At 41.7% G+C, this 9682-nt stretch overlaps 27 non-coding genes and 16 pseudogenes across 27 annotated transcripts; all 43 read left to right on the top strand.

Moving 5' to 3' along the window:
- Positions 1-68: 68 nt before the first annotated feature.
- LOC135061006 (5S ribosomal RNA) lies at positions 69-187 on the top strand. Its single transcript, XR_010247399.1, has one exon. It is a non-coding gene; the product is annotated as a 5S ribosomal RNA (ribosomal RNA).
- Positions 188-294: 107 nt separating this feature from the next.
- On the top strand, positions 295-413 carry LOC135060768 (5S ribosomal RNA). Its single transcript, XR_010247158.1, has one exon. It is a non-coding gene; the product is annotated as a 5S ribosomal RNA (ribosomal RNA).
- A 107-nt stretch (positions 414-520) lies between these two features.
- Positions 521-639, top strand: LOC134900355 (5S ribosomal RNA). Its single transcript, XR_010173868.1, has one exon. It is a non-coding gene; the product is annotated as a 5S ribosomal RNA (ribosomal RNA).
- A 107-nt stretch (positions 640-746) lies between these two features.
- LOC135071000 (5S ribosomal RNA) lies at positions 747-865 on the top strand. The gene has a single exon (XR_010257146.1). It is a non-coding gene; the product is annotated as a 5S ribosomal RNA (ribosomal RNA).
- A 107-nt stretch (positions 866-972) lies between these two features.
- LOC134895112 (5S ribosomal RNA) lies at positions 973-1091 on the top strand (annotated as a pseudogene).
- Positions 1092-1198: 107 nt separating this feature from the next.
- LOC135068116 (5S ribosomal RNA) lies at positions 1199-1317 on the top strand. The gene has a single exon (XR_010254322.1). It is a non-coding gene; the product is annotated as a 5S ribosomal RNA (ribosomal RNA).
- Positions 1318-1424: 107 nt separating this feature from the next.
- LOC135060525 (5S ribosomal RNA) lies at positions 1425-1543 on the top strand. The gene has a single exon (XR_010246919.1). It is a non-coding gene; the product is annotated as a 5S ribosomal RNA (ribosomal RNA).
- A 107-nt stretch (positions 1544-1650) lies between these two features.
- Positions 1651-1769, top strand: LOC134894259 (5S ribosomal RNA; annotated as a pseudogene).
- Positions 1770-1876: 107 nt separating this feature from the next.
- On the top strand, positions 1877-1995 carry LOC134892645 (5S ribosomal RNA; annotated as a pseudogene).
- Positions 1996-2102: 107 nt separating this feature from the next.
- Positions 2103-2221, top strand: LOC135069095 (5S ribosomal RNA). Its single transcript, XR_010255285.1, has one exon. It is a non-coding gene; the product is annotated as a 5S ribosomal RNA (ribosomal RNA).
- Positions 2222-2328: 107 nt separating this feature from the next.
- Positions 2329-2442, top strand: LOC134897814 (5S ribosomal RNA; annotated as a pseudogene).
- A 107-nt stretch (positions 2443-2549) lies between these two features.
- On the top strand, positions 2550-2668 carry LOC135067584 (5S ribosomal RNA). The gene has a single exon (XR_010253796.1). It is a non-coding gene; the product is annotated as a 5S ribosomal RNA (ribosomal RNA).
- A 107-nt stretch (positions 2669-2775) lies between these two features.
- LOC134885143 (5S ribosomal RNA) lies at positions 2776-2894 on the top strand. The gene has a single exon (XR_010169266.1). It is a non-coding gene; the product is annotated as a 5S ribosomal RNA (ribosomal RNA).
- A 107-nt stretch (positions 2895-3001) lies between these two features.
- On the top strand, positions 3002-3120 carry LOC134891920 (5S ribosomal RNA; annotated as a pseudogene).
- Positions 3121-3227: 107 nt separating this feature from the next.
- LOC135066117 (5S ribosomal RNA) lies at positions 3228-3346 on the top strand. The gene has a single exon (XR_010252374.1). It is a non-coding gene; the product is annotated as a 5S ribosomal RNA (ribosomal RNA).
- A 107-nt stretch (positions 3347-3453) lies between these two features.
- Positions 3454-3572, top strand: LOC134890898 (5S ribosomal RNA; annotated as a pseudogene).
- Positions 3573-3679: 107 nt separating this feature from the next.
- LOC135061917 (5S ribosomal RNA) lies at positions 3680-3798 on the top strand. The gene has a single exon (XR_010248283.1). It is a non-coding gene; the product is annotated as a 5S ribosomal RNA (ribosomal RNA).
- Positions 3799-3904: 106 nt separating this feature from the next.
- On the top strand, positions 3905-4023 carry LOC134892579 (5S ribosomal RNA; annotated as a pseudogene).
- Positions 4024-4130: 107 nt separating this feature from the next.
- LOC134900354 (5S ribosomal RNA) lies at positions 4131-4249 on the top strand. Its single transcript, XR_010173867.1, has one exon. It is a non-coding gene; the product is annotated as a 5S ribosomal RNA (ribosomal RNA).
- A 107-nt stretch (positions 4250-4356) lies between these two features.
- Positions 4357-4475, top strand: LOC134893876 (5S ribosomal RNA; annotated as a pseudogene).
- Positions 4476-4582: 107 nt separating this feature from the next.
- On the top strand, positions 4583-4701 carry LOC135061641 (5S ribosomal RNA). Its single transcript, XR_010248016.1, has one exon. It is a non-coding gene; the product is annotated as a 5S ribosomal RNA (ribosomal RNA).
- Positions 4702-4808: 107 nt separating this feature from the next.
- On the top strand, positions 4809-4927 carry LOC135063932 (5S ribosomal RNA). The gene has a single exon (XR_010250252.1). It is a non-coding gene; the product is annotated as a 5S ribosomal RNA (ribosomal RNA).
- Positions 4928-5034: 107 nt separating this feature from the next.
- On the top strand, positions 5035-5153 carry LOC134895346 (5S ribosomal RNA; annotated as a pseudogene).
- A 107-nt stretch (positions 5154-5260) lies between these two features.
- LOC134900353 (5S ribosomal RNA) lies at positions 5261-5379 on the top strand. Its single transcript, XR_010173866.1, has one exon. It is a non-coding gene; the product is annotated as a 5S ribosomal RNA (ribosomal RNA).
- A 107-nt stretch (positions 5380-5486) lies between these two features.
- On the top strand, positions 5487-5605 carry LOC134889575 (5S ribosomal RNA; annotated as a pseudogene).
- A 107-nt stretch (positions 5606-5712) lies between these two features.
- Positions 5713-5831, top strand: LOC135060687 (5S ribosomal RNA). The gene has a single exon (XR_010247081.1). It is a non-coding gene; the product is annotated as a 5S ribosomal RNA (ribosomal RNA).
- Positions 5832-5938: 107 nt separating this feature from the next.
- LOC134901371 (5S ribosomal RNA) lies at positions 5939-6057 on the top strand. The gene has a single exon (XR_010174861.1). It is a non-coding gene; the product is annotated as a 5S ribosomal RNA (ribosomal RNA).
- A 107-nt stretch (positions 6058-6164) lies between these two features.
- Positions 6165-6283, top strand: LOC134892803 (5S ribosomal RNA; annotated as a pseudogene).
- Positions 6284-6390: 107 nt separating this feature from the next.
- Positions 6391-6509, top strand: LOC134894241 (5S ribosomal RNA; annotated as a pseudogene).
- A 107-nt stretch (positions 6510-6616) lies between these two features.
- On the top strand, positions 6617-6735 carry LOC135068083 (5S ribosomal RNA). The gene has a single exon (XR_010254290.1). It is a non-coding gene; the product is annotated as a 5S ribosomal RNA (ribosomal RNA).
- Positions 6736-6842: 107 nt separating this feature from the next.
- Positions 6843-6961, top strand: LOC135066335 (5S ribosomal RNA). Its single transcript, XR_010252585.1, has one exon. It is a non-coding gene; the product is annotated as a 5S ribosomal RNA (ribosomal RNA).
- A 107-nt stretch (positions 6962-7068) lies between these two features.
- LOC134889974 (5S ribosomal RNA) lies at positions 7069-7187 on the top strand (annotated as a pseudogene).
- Positions 7188-7294: 107 nt separating this feature from the next.
- Positions 7295-7413, top strand: LOC135067408 (5S ribosomal RNA). Its single transcript, XR_010253624.1, has one exon. It is a non-coding gene; the product is annotated as a 5S ribosomal RNA (ribosomal RNA).
- A 107-nt stretch (positions 7414-7520) lies between these two features.
- On the top strand, positions 7521-7639 carry LOC134888871 (5S ribosomal RNA; annotated as a pseudogene).
- A 107-nt stretch (positions 7640-7746) lies between these two features.
- On the top strand, positions 7747-7865 carry LOC135061856 (5S ribosomal RNA). Its single transcript, XR_010248224.1, has one exon. It is a non-coding gene; the product is annotated as a 5S ribosomal RNA (ribosomal RNA).
- Positions 7866-7972: 107 nt separating this feature from the next.
- LOC135063747 (5S ribosomal RNA) lies at positions 7973-8091 on the top strand. Its single transcript, XR_010250070.1, has one exon. It is a non-coding gene; the product is annotated as a 5S ribosomal RNA (ribosomal RNA).
- Positions 8092-8198: 107 nt separating this feature from the next.
- On the top strand, positions 8199-8317 carry LOC135061702 (5S ribosomal RNA). The gene has a single exon (XR_010248075.1). It is a non-coding gene; the product is annotated as a 5S ribosomal RNA (ribosomal RNA).
- A 107-nt stretch (positions 8318-8424) lies between these two features.
- On the top strand, positions 8425-8543 carry LOC134892109 (5S ribosomal RNA; annotated as a pseudogene).
- A 107-nt stretch (positions 8544-8650) lies between these two features.
- On the top strand, positions 8651-8769 carry LOC134885228 (5S ribosomal RNA). Its single transcript, XR_010169346.1, has one exon. It is a non-coding gene; the product is annotated as a 5S ribosomal RNA (ribosomal RNA).
- A 107-nt stretch (positions 8770-8876) lies between these two features.
- Positions 8877-8995, top strand: LOC134885235 (5S ribosomal RNA). Its single transcript, XR_010169353.1, has one exon. It is a non-coding gene; the product is annotated as a 5S ribosomal RNA (ribosomal RNA).
- A 107-nt stretch (positions 8996-9102) lies between these two features.
- On the top strand, positions 9103-9221 carry LOC134893426 (5S ribosomal RNA; annotated as a pseudogene).
- Positions 9222-9328: 107 nt separating this feature from the next.
- On the top strand, positions 9329-9447 carry LOC135068557 (5S ribosomal RNA). The gene has a single exon (XR_010254753.1). It is a non-coding gene; the product is annotated as a 5S ribosomal RNA (ribosomal RNA).
- A 107-nt stretch (positions 9448-9554) lies between these two features.
- Positions 9555-9673, top strand: LOC135070060 (5S ribosomal RNA). Its single transcript, XR_010256234.1, has one exon. It is a non-coding gene; the product is annotated as a 5S ribosomal RNA (ribosomal RNA).
- Positions 9674-9682: the final 9 nt, after the last annotated feature.

Genomic DNA, 9682 nt, shown 5'->3' with positions numbered 1-9682 from the left:
TTTCAAACGTATTCATTTATGAACCAGTAGTTAGAAGTAGAAAAGTTCTAACAGAAACCACAAAGCTCATCTACAGCCACACCACACTGGATACACCCAATCTCATCTGATCTTGGAAGCTAAGCAGTGTTGGGCATGGTTAGTACTTGGATGGGAGACCACCTGGGAATACAAGGTGCTGTAGATATTTTTATACTGCCAACACCATTCTGTTGATGCATTCCATTTTCAAACGTATTCATTTATGAAGCAGTAGTTAGAAGTAGAAAAGTTCTAACAGAAACCACAAAGCTCATCTACAGCCACACTACACTGGATACGCCCAATCTCATCTGATCTTGGAAGCTAAGCAGTGTTGGGCCTGGTTAGTACTTGGATGGGAGACCACCTGGGAATACAAGGTGCTGTAGATATTTTTATACTGCCAACACCGATCTGTTGATGCATTCCATTTTCAAACGTATTCATTTATGAAGCAGTAGTTAGAAGTAGAAAAGTTCTAACAGAAACCACAAAGCTCATCTACAGCCACACCACACTGGATACGCCCAATCTCATCTGATCTTGGAAGCTAAGCAGTGTTGGGCCTGGTTAGTACTTGGATGGGAGACCACCTGGGAATACAAGGTGCTGTAGATATTTTTATACTGCCAACACCGTTCTGTTGATGCATTCCATTTTAAAACGTACTCATTTATGAACCAGTAGTTAGAAGTAGAAAAGTTCTAAGAGAAACCACAAAGCTCATCTACAGCCACACCACACTGGATACGCCCAATCTCATCTGATCTTGGAAGCTAAGCAATGTTGGGCCTGGTTAGTACTTGGATGGCAGACCACCTGGGAATACAAGGTGCTGTAGATATTTTTATACTGCCAACACCGTTCTGTTGATGCATTCCATTTTCAAACGTATTCATTTATGAACCAGTAGTTAGAAGTAGAAAAGTTCTAACAGAAACCACAAAGCTTACCTACAGCCACACCAGACTGGATACGCCCTATCTCCTCTGATCTTGAAAGCTAAGCAGTGTTGGGCCTGGTTAGTACCTGGATGGGAGACCACCTGGGAATACAAGGTGCTGTAGATATTTTTATACTGCCAACACCGTTCTGTTGATGCATTCCATTTTCAAACTTATTCATTTATGAACCAGTAGTTAGAAGTAGAAAAGTTCTAACAGAAACCACAAAGCTCATCTACAGCCACACCACACTGGATACGCCCAATCTCATCTGATCTTGGAAGCTAAGCAGTGTTGGGACTGGTTAGTACTTGGATGGGAGACCACCTGGGAATACAAGGTGCTGTAGATATTTTTATACTGCCAACACCGTTCTGTTGATGCATTCCATTTTAAAGCGTACTCATTTATGAACCAGTAGTTAGAAGTAGAAAAGTTCTAACAGAAACCACAAAGCTCATCTACAGCCACACCACACTGGATACGCCCAATCTCATCTGATCTTGGAAGCTAAGCAGTGTTGGGCTTGGTTAGTACTTGGATGGGAGACCACCTGAGAATACAAGGTGCTGTAGATATTTTTATACTGCCAACACCGTTCTGTTGATGCATTCCATTTTCAAACTTATTCATTTATGAACCAGTAGTTAGAAGTAGAAAAGTTCTAACAGAAACCACAAAGCTCATTTACAGCCACACCACACTGGATACGCCAAATCTCATCTGATCTTGGAAGCTAAGCAGTGTTGGGACTGGTTAGTACTTGGATGGGAGACCACCTGAGAATACAAGGTGCTATAGATATTTTTATACTGCCAACACCGTTCTGTTGATGCATTCCATTTTCAAACGTATTCATTTATGAACCAGTAGTTAGAAGTAGAAAAGTTCTAACAGAAACCACAAAGCTCATCTACAGCCACACCACACTGGATACGCCCAATCTCATCTGATCTGGGAAGCTATGCAGTGTTGGGCATGGTTAGTACTTGGATGGGAGACCACCTGGGAATACAAGGTGCTGTAGATATTTTTATACTGCCAACACCGTTCTGTTGATGCATTCCCTTTTCAAACGTATTCATTTATGAACCAGTAGTTAGTAGTAGAAAAGTTCTAACAGAAACCACGAAGTTCATCTACAGCCACACCACACTGGATACGCCCAATCTCATCTGATCTTGGAAGCTAAGCAATGTTGGGCCTGGTTAGTACTTGCATGGGAGACCACCTGGGAATACAAGGTGCTGTAGATATTTTTATACTGCCAACACCGTTCTTTTGATGCATTCCATTTTCAAACGTATTCATTTATGAACCAGTAGTTAGAAGTAGAAAAGTTCTAACAGAAACCACAAAGCTCATCTACAGCCACACTGGATACTCCCAATCTCATCTGATCTTGGAAGCTATGTAGTGTTGGGCATGGTTAGTACTTGGATGGGAGACCACCTGGGAATACAAGGTGCTGTAGATATTTTTATACTGCCAACACCGTTCTGTTGATGCATTCCATTTTCAAACGTATTCATTTATGAACCAGTAGTTAGAAGTAGAAAAGTTCTAACAGAAACCACAAAGTTCATCTACAGCCACACCACACTGGATACGCCCAATCTCATCTGATCTTGGAAGCTAAGCATTGTTGGGCCTGGTTAGTACTTGAATGGGAGACCACCTGGGAATACAAGGTGCTGTAGATATTTTTATACTGCCAACACCGTTCTGTTGATGCATTCCATTTTCAAACGTATTCATTTATGAACCAGTAGTTAGAAGTAGAAAAGTTCTGACAGAAATCACAAAGCTTGTCTACAGCCACACCACACTGGATACGCCCAATCTCATCTGATCTTGGAAGCTAAGCAATGTTGGGCCTGGTTAGTACTTGCATGGGAGACCACCTGGGAATACAAGGTGCTGTAGATATTTTTATACTGCCAACACCGTTCTGTTGATGCATTCCATTTTCAAACGTCTTCATTTATGAACCAGTAGTTAGAAGTAGAAAAGTTCTAACAGAAACCACAAAGGTCAACTACAGCCACACCACACTGGATACGCCCAATCTCATCTGATCTTGGAAGCTAAGCAGTGTTGTGCCTGGTTAGTACCTGGATGGGAGACCACCTGGGAATACAAGGTGCTGAAGATATTTTTATACTGCCAACACCGTTCTGTTGATGCATTCCATTTTCAAACGTATTCATTTATGAACCAGTAGTTAGAAGTAGAAAAGTTCTAACAGAAACCACAAAGCTCATCTACAGCCACACCACACTGGATACGCCCAATCTCATCTGATCTTGGAAGCTGAGCAGTGTTGGGCCTGGTTAGTACTTGGATGGGAGACCACCTGGGAATACAAGGTGCTGTAGATATTTTTATACTGCCAACACCGTTCTGTTGATGCATTCCATTTTCAAACGTATTCATTTATGAACCAGTAGTTAGAAGTAGAAAAGTTCTAACAGAAACCACAAAGTTCATCTACAGCCACACCACACTGGAAACGCCCAATCTCATCTGATCTTGGAAGCTAAGCAGTGTTGTACCTGGTTAGTACTTGGATGGGAGACCACCCGGGAATACAAGGTGCTATAGATATTTTTATACTGCCAACACTGTTCTGTTGATGCATTCCATTTTCAAACGTATTCATTTATGAACCAGTAGTTAGAAGTAGAAAAGTTCTAACAGAAACCACAAAGCTCATCTACAGCCACACCACACTGGATACGCCCAATCTCATCTGATCTTGGAAGCTAAGCAGTGTTGGGCCTGGTTAGTATTTGGATGGGAGACCACCTGGGAATACAAGGTGCTGTAGATATTTTTATACTGCCATCACCGTTCTGTTGATGCATTCCTTTTAAAACGTATTCATTTATGAACCAGTAGTTAGAAGTAGAAAAGTTCTAACAGAAACCACACAGCTAATCTACAGCCACACCAGACTGGATACACCCAAACTCATCTGATCTTGGAAGCTAAGCCGTGTTGGGCCTGGTTAGTACTTGGAGGGGAGACCACCTGGGAATACAAGGTGCTGTAGATATTTTTATACTGCCAACACCGTTCTGTTGATGCATTCCATTTTCAAACGTATTCATTTATGAACCAGTAGTTAGAAGTAGAAAAGTTCTAACAGAAACCACAAAGCTTATCTACAGCCACACCACACTGGATACGCCCAATCTCATCTGATCTTGGAAGCTAAGCAGTGTTGGGCCTGGTTAGTACTTGGATGGGAGACCACCTGGGAATACAAGGTGCTGTAGATATTTTTATACTGCCAACACCGTTCTGTTGATGCATTCCATTTTAAAACGTATTTATTTATGAACCAGTAGTTAGAAGTAGAAAAGTTCTAACAGAAACCACAAAGCTCATCTACAGCCACACTAGACTGGATACGCCCAATCTCATCTGATCTTGGAAGCTAAGCAATGTTGGGCCTGATTAGTACTTGGATAGGAGACCACCTGGGAATACAAGGTGCTGTAGATATTTTTATACTGCCAACACCGTTCTGTTGATGCATTCCATTTTCAAACGTATTAATTTATGAACCAGTAGTTAGAAGTAGAAAAGTTCTAACAGAAACCACAAAGCTAATCTACAGCCACACCACACTGGATACGCCCAATCTCATCTGATCTTGAAAGCTAAGCAGTGTTGGGCCTGGTTAGTACTTGGATGGGAGACCACCTGGGAATACAAGGTGCTGTAGATATTTTTATACTGCCAACACCGTTCTGTTGATGCATTCCATTTTAAAACGTATTCATTTATGAACCAGTAGTTAGAAGTAGAAAAGTTCTAACAGAAACCACAAAGCTTATGTACAGCCACACCACACTGGATACGCCCAATCTCATCTGATCTTGGAAGCTAAGCAGTGTTGGGCCTGGTTAGTACTTGGATGGGAGACCACCTGGGAATACAAGGTGCTGTAGATATTTTTATACTGCCAACACCGTTCTGTTGATGCATTCCATTTTAAAACGTATTCATTTATGAACCAGTAGTTAGAAGTAGAAAAGTTCTAACAGAAACCACAAAGCTCATCTACAGCCACACCAGACTGGATACGCCCAATATCATCTGATCTTGGAAGCTAAGCAATGTTGGGCCTGGTTAGTACTTGGATAGGAGACCACCTGGGAATACAAGGTGCTGTAGATATTTTTATACTGCCAACACCGTTCTGTTGATGCATTCCATTTTCAAACGTATTAATTTATGAACCAGTAGTTAGAAGTAGAAACGTTCTAACAGAAACCACAAAGCTCATCTACAGCCACACCACACTGGATACGCCCAATCTCATCTGATCTTGGAAGCTAAGCAGTGTTGGGCCTGGTTAGTACTTGGATGGGAGACCACCTGGGAATACAAGGTGCTGTAGATATTTTTATACTGCCAACACCGTTCTGTTGATGCATTCCATTTTAAAACGTATTCATTTATGAACCAGTAGTTAGAAGTAGAAAAGTTCTAACAGAAACCACAAAGCTCATCTACAGCCACACCAGACTGGATACGCCTAATCTCATCTGATCTTGGAAGCTAAGCAGTGTTGGGCCTGGTTAGTACTTGGATGGGAGACCACCTGGGAATAGAAGGTGCTGTAGATATTTTTATACTGCCAACACCGTTCTGTTGATGCATTCCATTTTCAAATGTAATCATTTATGAACCAGTATTTAGAAGTAGAAAAGTTCTAACAGAAACCACAAAGCTTATCTACAGCCACACCATACTGGATACTCCCAATCTCATCTGATCTTGGAAGCTAAGCAGTGTAGGGCCTGGTTAGTACTTGGATGGGAGACCACCTGGGAATACAAGGTGCTGTAGATATTTTTATACTGCCAACACCGTTCTGTTGATGCATTCCAACTTAAAACGTATTAATTTATGAACCAGTAGTTAGAAGTAGAAAAGTTCTAACAGAAACCACAAAGCTCATCTACAGCCACACCACACTGGATACGCCCAATCTCATCTGATCTTGGAAGCTAAGCAGTGTTGGGCCTGGTTAGTACTTGGATGGGAGACCACCTGGGAATACACGGTGCTGTAGATATTTTTATACTGCCAACACCGTTTTGTTGATGCATTCCATTTTAAAACGTATTCATTTATGAACCAGTAGTTAGAAGTAGAAAAGTTCTAACAGAAACCACAAAGCTCATCTACAGCCACATCAGACTGGATACGCCTAATCTCATCTGATCTTGGAAGCTAAGCAGTGTTGGGCCTGGTTAGTACTTGGATAGGAGACCACCTGGGAATACAAGGTGCTGTAGATATTTTTATACTGCCAACACCGTTCTGTTGATGCATTCCATTTTCAAACGTATTCATTTATGAACCAGTAGTTAGAAGTAGAAAAGTTCTAACAGAAACCACACAGCTCATCTAAAGCCACACCTCATTGGATACGCCCAAACTCATCTGATCTTGGAAGCTAAGCAGTGTTTGGCCTGGTTAGTACTTGGATGGGAGACCACCTGGGAATACAAGGTGCTGTAGATATTTTTATACTGCCAACACCGTTCTGTTGATGCATTCCATTTTCAAACGTATTTATTTATGAACCAGTAGTTAGAAGTAGAAAAGTTCTAACAGAAACCACAAAGCTCATCTACAGCCACACCACACTGGATACGCCCAATCTCATCTGATCTTGGAAGCTAAGCAGTGTTGGGCCTGGTTAGTACTTGGATGGTAGACCACCTGGGAATACAAGGTGCTGTAGAAATTTTTATACTGCCAACACCGTTCTGTTGATGCATTCCATTTTCAAACGTTTTCATTTATGAACCAGTAGTTAGAAGTAGACAAGTTCTAACAGAAACCACAAAGCTCATCTACAGCCACGCTACACTGGATACGCCCAATCTCATCTGATCTTGGAAGCTAAGCAGTGTTGGGCCTGGTTAGTACTTGGATGGGAGACCACCTGGGAATACAAGGTGCTGTAGATATTTTTATACTGCCAACACCGTTCTGTTGATGCATTCCATTTTCAAACGTTTTCATTTATGAACCAGTAGTTAGAAGTAGAAAAGTTCTAACAGAAACCACAAAGCTCATGTACAGCCACACCACACTGGATATGCCCAATCTCATCTGATCTTGGAAGCTACGCAGTGTTGGGCCTGGTTAGTACTTGGATGGGAGACCACCTGGGAATACAAGGTGCTGTAGATATTTTTATACTGCCAACACCGTTCTGTTGATGCATTCCATTTTCTAACGTATTCATTTATGAACCAGTAGTTAGAAGTAGAAAAGTTCTAACAGAAACCACAAAGCTCATCTACATCCAAACCACACTGTATACGCCCAATCTCATCTGATCTTGGAAGCTAAGCAGTGTTGGGCCTGGTTAGTACTTGGATGGGAGACCACCTGGGAATACAAGGTGCTGTAGATATTTTTATACTGCCAACACTGTTCTGTTGATGCATTCCATTTTCAAACGTATTCATTTATGAACCAGTAGTTAGAAGTAGAAAAGTTCTAATAGAAACCACAAAGCTCATCTACAGCCACACCACACTGGATACGCCCAATCTCGTCTGATCTTGGAAGCTAAACAGTGTTGGGCCTGGTTAGTGCTTGGATGGAAGACCACCTGGGAATACAAGGTGCTGTAGATATTTTTATACTGCCAACACCGTTCTGTTGATGCATTCCATTTTCAAACGTATTCATTTACGAACCAGTAGTTAGAAGTAGAAAAGTTCTAACAGAAAACACAAAGCTCATCTACAGCCACACCACACTGGATACGCCCAATCTCATCTGATCTTGGAAGCTAAGCAGTGTTGGGCCTGGTTAGTAGTTGGATGGGAGACCACCTGGGAATACAAGGTGCTGTAGATATTTTTATACTGCCAACACCGTTCTGTTGATGCATTCCATTTTCAAACGTATTCATTTACGAACCAGTAGTTAGAAGTAGAAAAGTTCTAACAGAAAACACAAAGCTCATCTACAGCTATACCACATTGGATACGCCCAATCTCATCTGATCTTGGAAGCTAAGCAGTGCTGGACCTGGTTAGTACTTGGATGGGAGACCACCTGGGAATACAAGGTGCTGTAGATATTTTTATACTGCCAACACCGTTCTGTTGATGCATTCCATTTTCAAACGTATTCATTTATGAACCAGTAGTTAGAAGTAGAAAAGTTCTAACAGAAACCACAAAGCTCATCTACAGCCACACCACACTGGATACGCCCAATCTCATCTGATCTTGGAAGCTAAGCAGTGTTGGGCTAGGTTAGTACTTGGATGGGAAACCACCTGGGAATACAAGGTGCTGTAGATATTTTAATACTGCCAACACCGTTCTGTTGATGCATTCCATTTTCAAACGTATTCATTTATGAACCAGTAGTTAGAAGTAGAAAAGTTCTAACAGAAACCACAAAGCTCATCTACAGCCACACCACACTGGATACGCCCAATCTCATCTGATCTTGGAAGCTAAGCAGTGTTGTACCTGGTTAGTACTTGGATGGGAGCCCACCTGGGAATACAAGGTACTGTAGATATTTTTATACTGCCAACACCGTTCTGTTGATGCATTCCATTTTCAAACGTATTCATTTATGAACCAATTGTTAGAAGTAGAAAAGTTCTAACAGAAACCACAAAGCTCATCTACAGCCACACCACACTGGATACGCCCAATCTCATCTGATCTTGGAAGCTAAGCAGTGTTGGACCTGGTTAGTACTTGGATGGGAGACCACCTGGGACTACAAGGTGCTGTAGATATTTTTATACTGCCAACACCGTTCTGTTGATGCATTCCATTTTCAAACATCCTCATTTATGAACCAGTAGTTAGAAGTAGACAAGTTCTAACAGAAACCACAAAGCTCATCTACTGCCACGCTACACTGGATACGCCCAATCTCATCTGATCTTGGAAGCTAAGCAGTGTTGGGCCTGGTTAGTACTTGGATGGGAGACCACCTGGGAATACAAGGTGCTGTAGATATTTTTATACTGCCAACACCGTTCTGTTGATGCATTCCATTTTCAAACGTTTTCATTTATGAACCAGTAGTTAGAAGTAGAAAAGTTCTAACAGAAACCACAAAGCTCATGTACAGCCACACCACACTGGATATGCCCAATCTCATCTGATCTTGGAAGCTACGCATTGTTGGGCCTGGTTAGTACTTGGATGGGAGACCACCTGGGAATACAAGGTGCTGTAGATATTTTTATACTGCCAACACCGTTCTGTTGATGCATTCCATTTTCTAACGTATTCATTTATGAACCAGTAGTTAGAAGTAGAAAAGTTCTAACAGAAACCACAAAGCTCGTCTACATCCAAACCACACTGGATACGCCCAATCTCATCTGATCTTGGAAGCTAAGCAGTGTTGGGCCTGGTTAGTACTTGGATGGGAGACCACCTGGGAATACAAGGTGCTGTAGATATTTTTATACTGCCAACACCGTTCTGTTGATGCATTCCATTTTCAAACGTATTCATTTATGAACCTGTAGTTAGAAGTAGAAAAGTTCTAACAGAAACCACAAAGCTCATCTACAGCCATACCACATTGGATACGCTTAATCTCATCTGATCTTGGAAGCTAAGCAGTGTTGGACCTGGTTAGTACTTTGATGGGAGACCACCTGGGAATACAAGGTGCTGTAGATATTTTTATAC

This window comes from Pseudophryne corroboree, chromosome 3 (genome assembly GCF_028390025.1).
Source record: "Pseudophryne corroboree isolate aPseCor3 chromosome 3, aPseCor3.hap2, whole genome shotgun sequence".
NCBI lineage: Eukaryota > Metazoa > Chordata > Amphibia > Anura > Myobatrachidae > Pseudophryne > Pseudophryne corroboree.
Note: the sequence above shows the minus strand (reverse complement) of the source record. Positions and strands in the feature narration are given on the sequence as shown.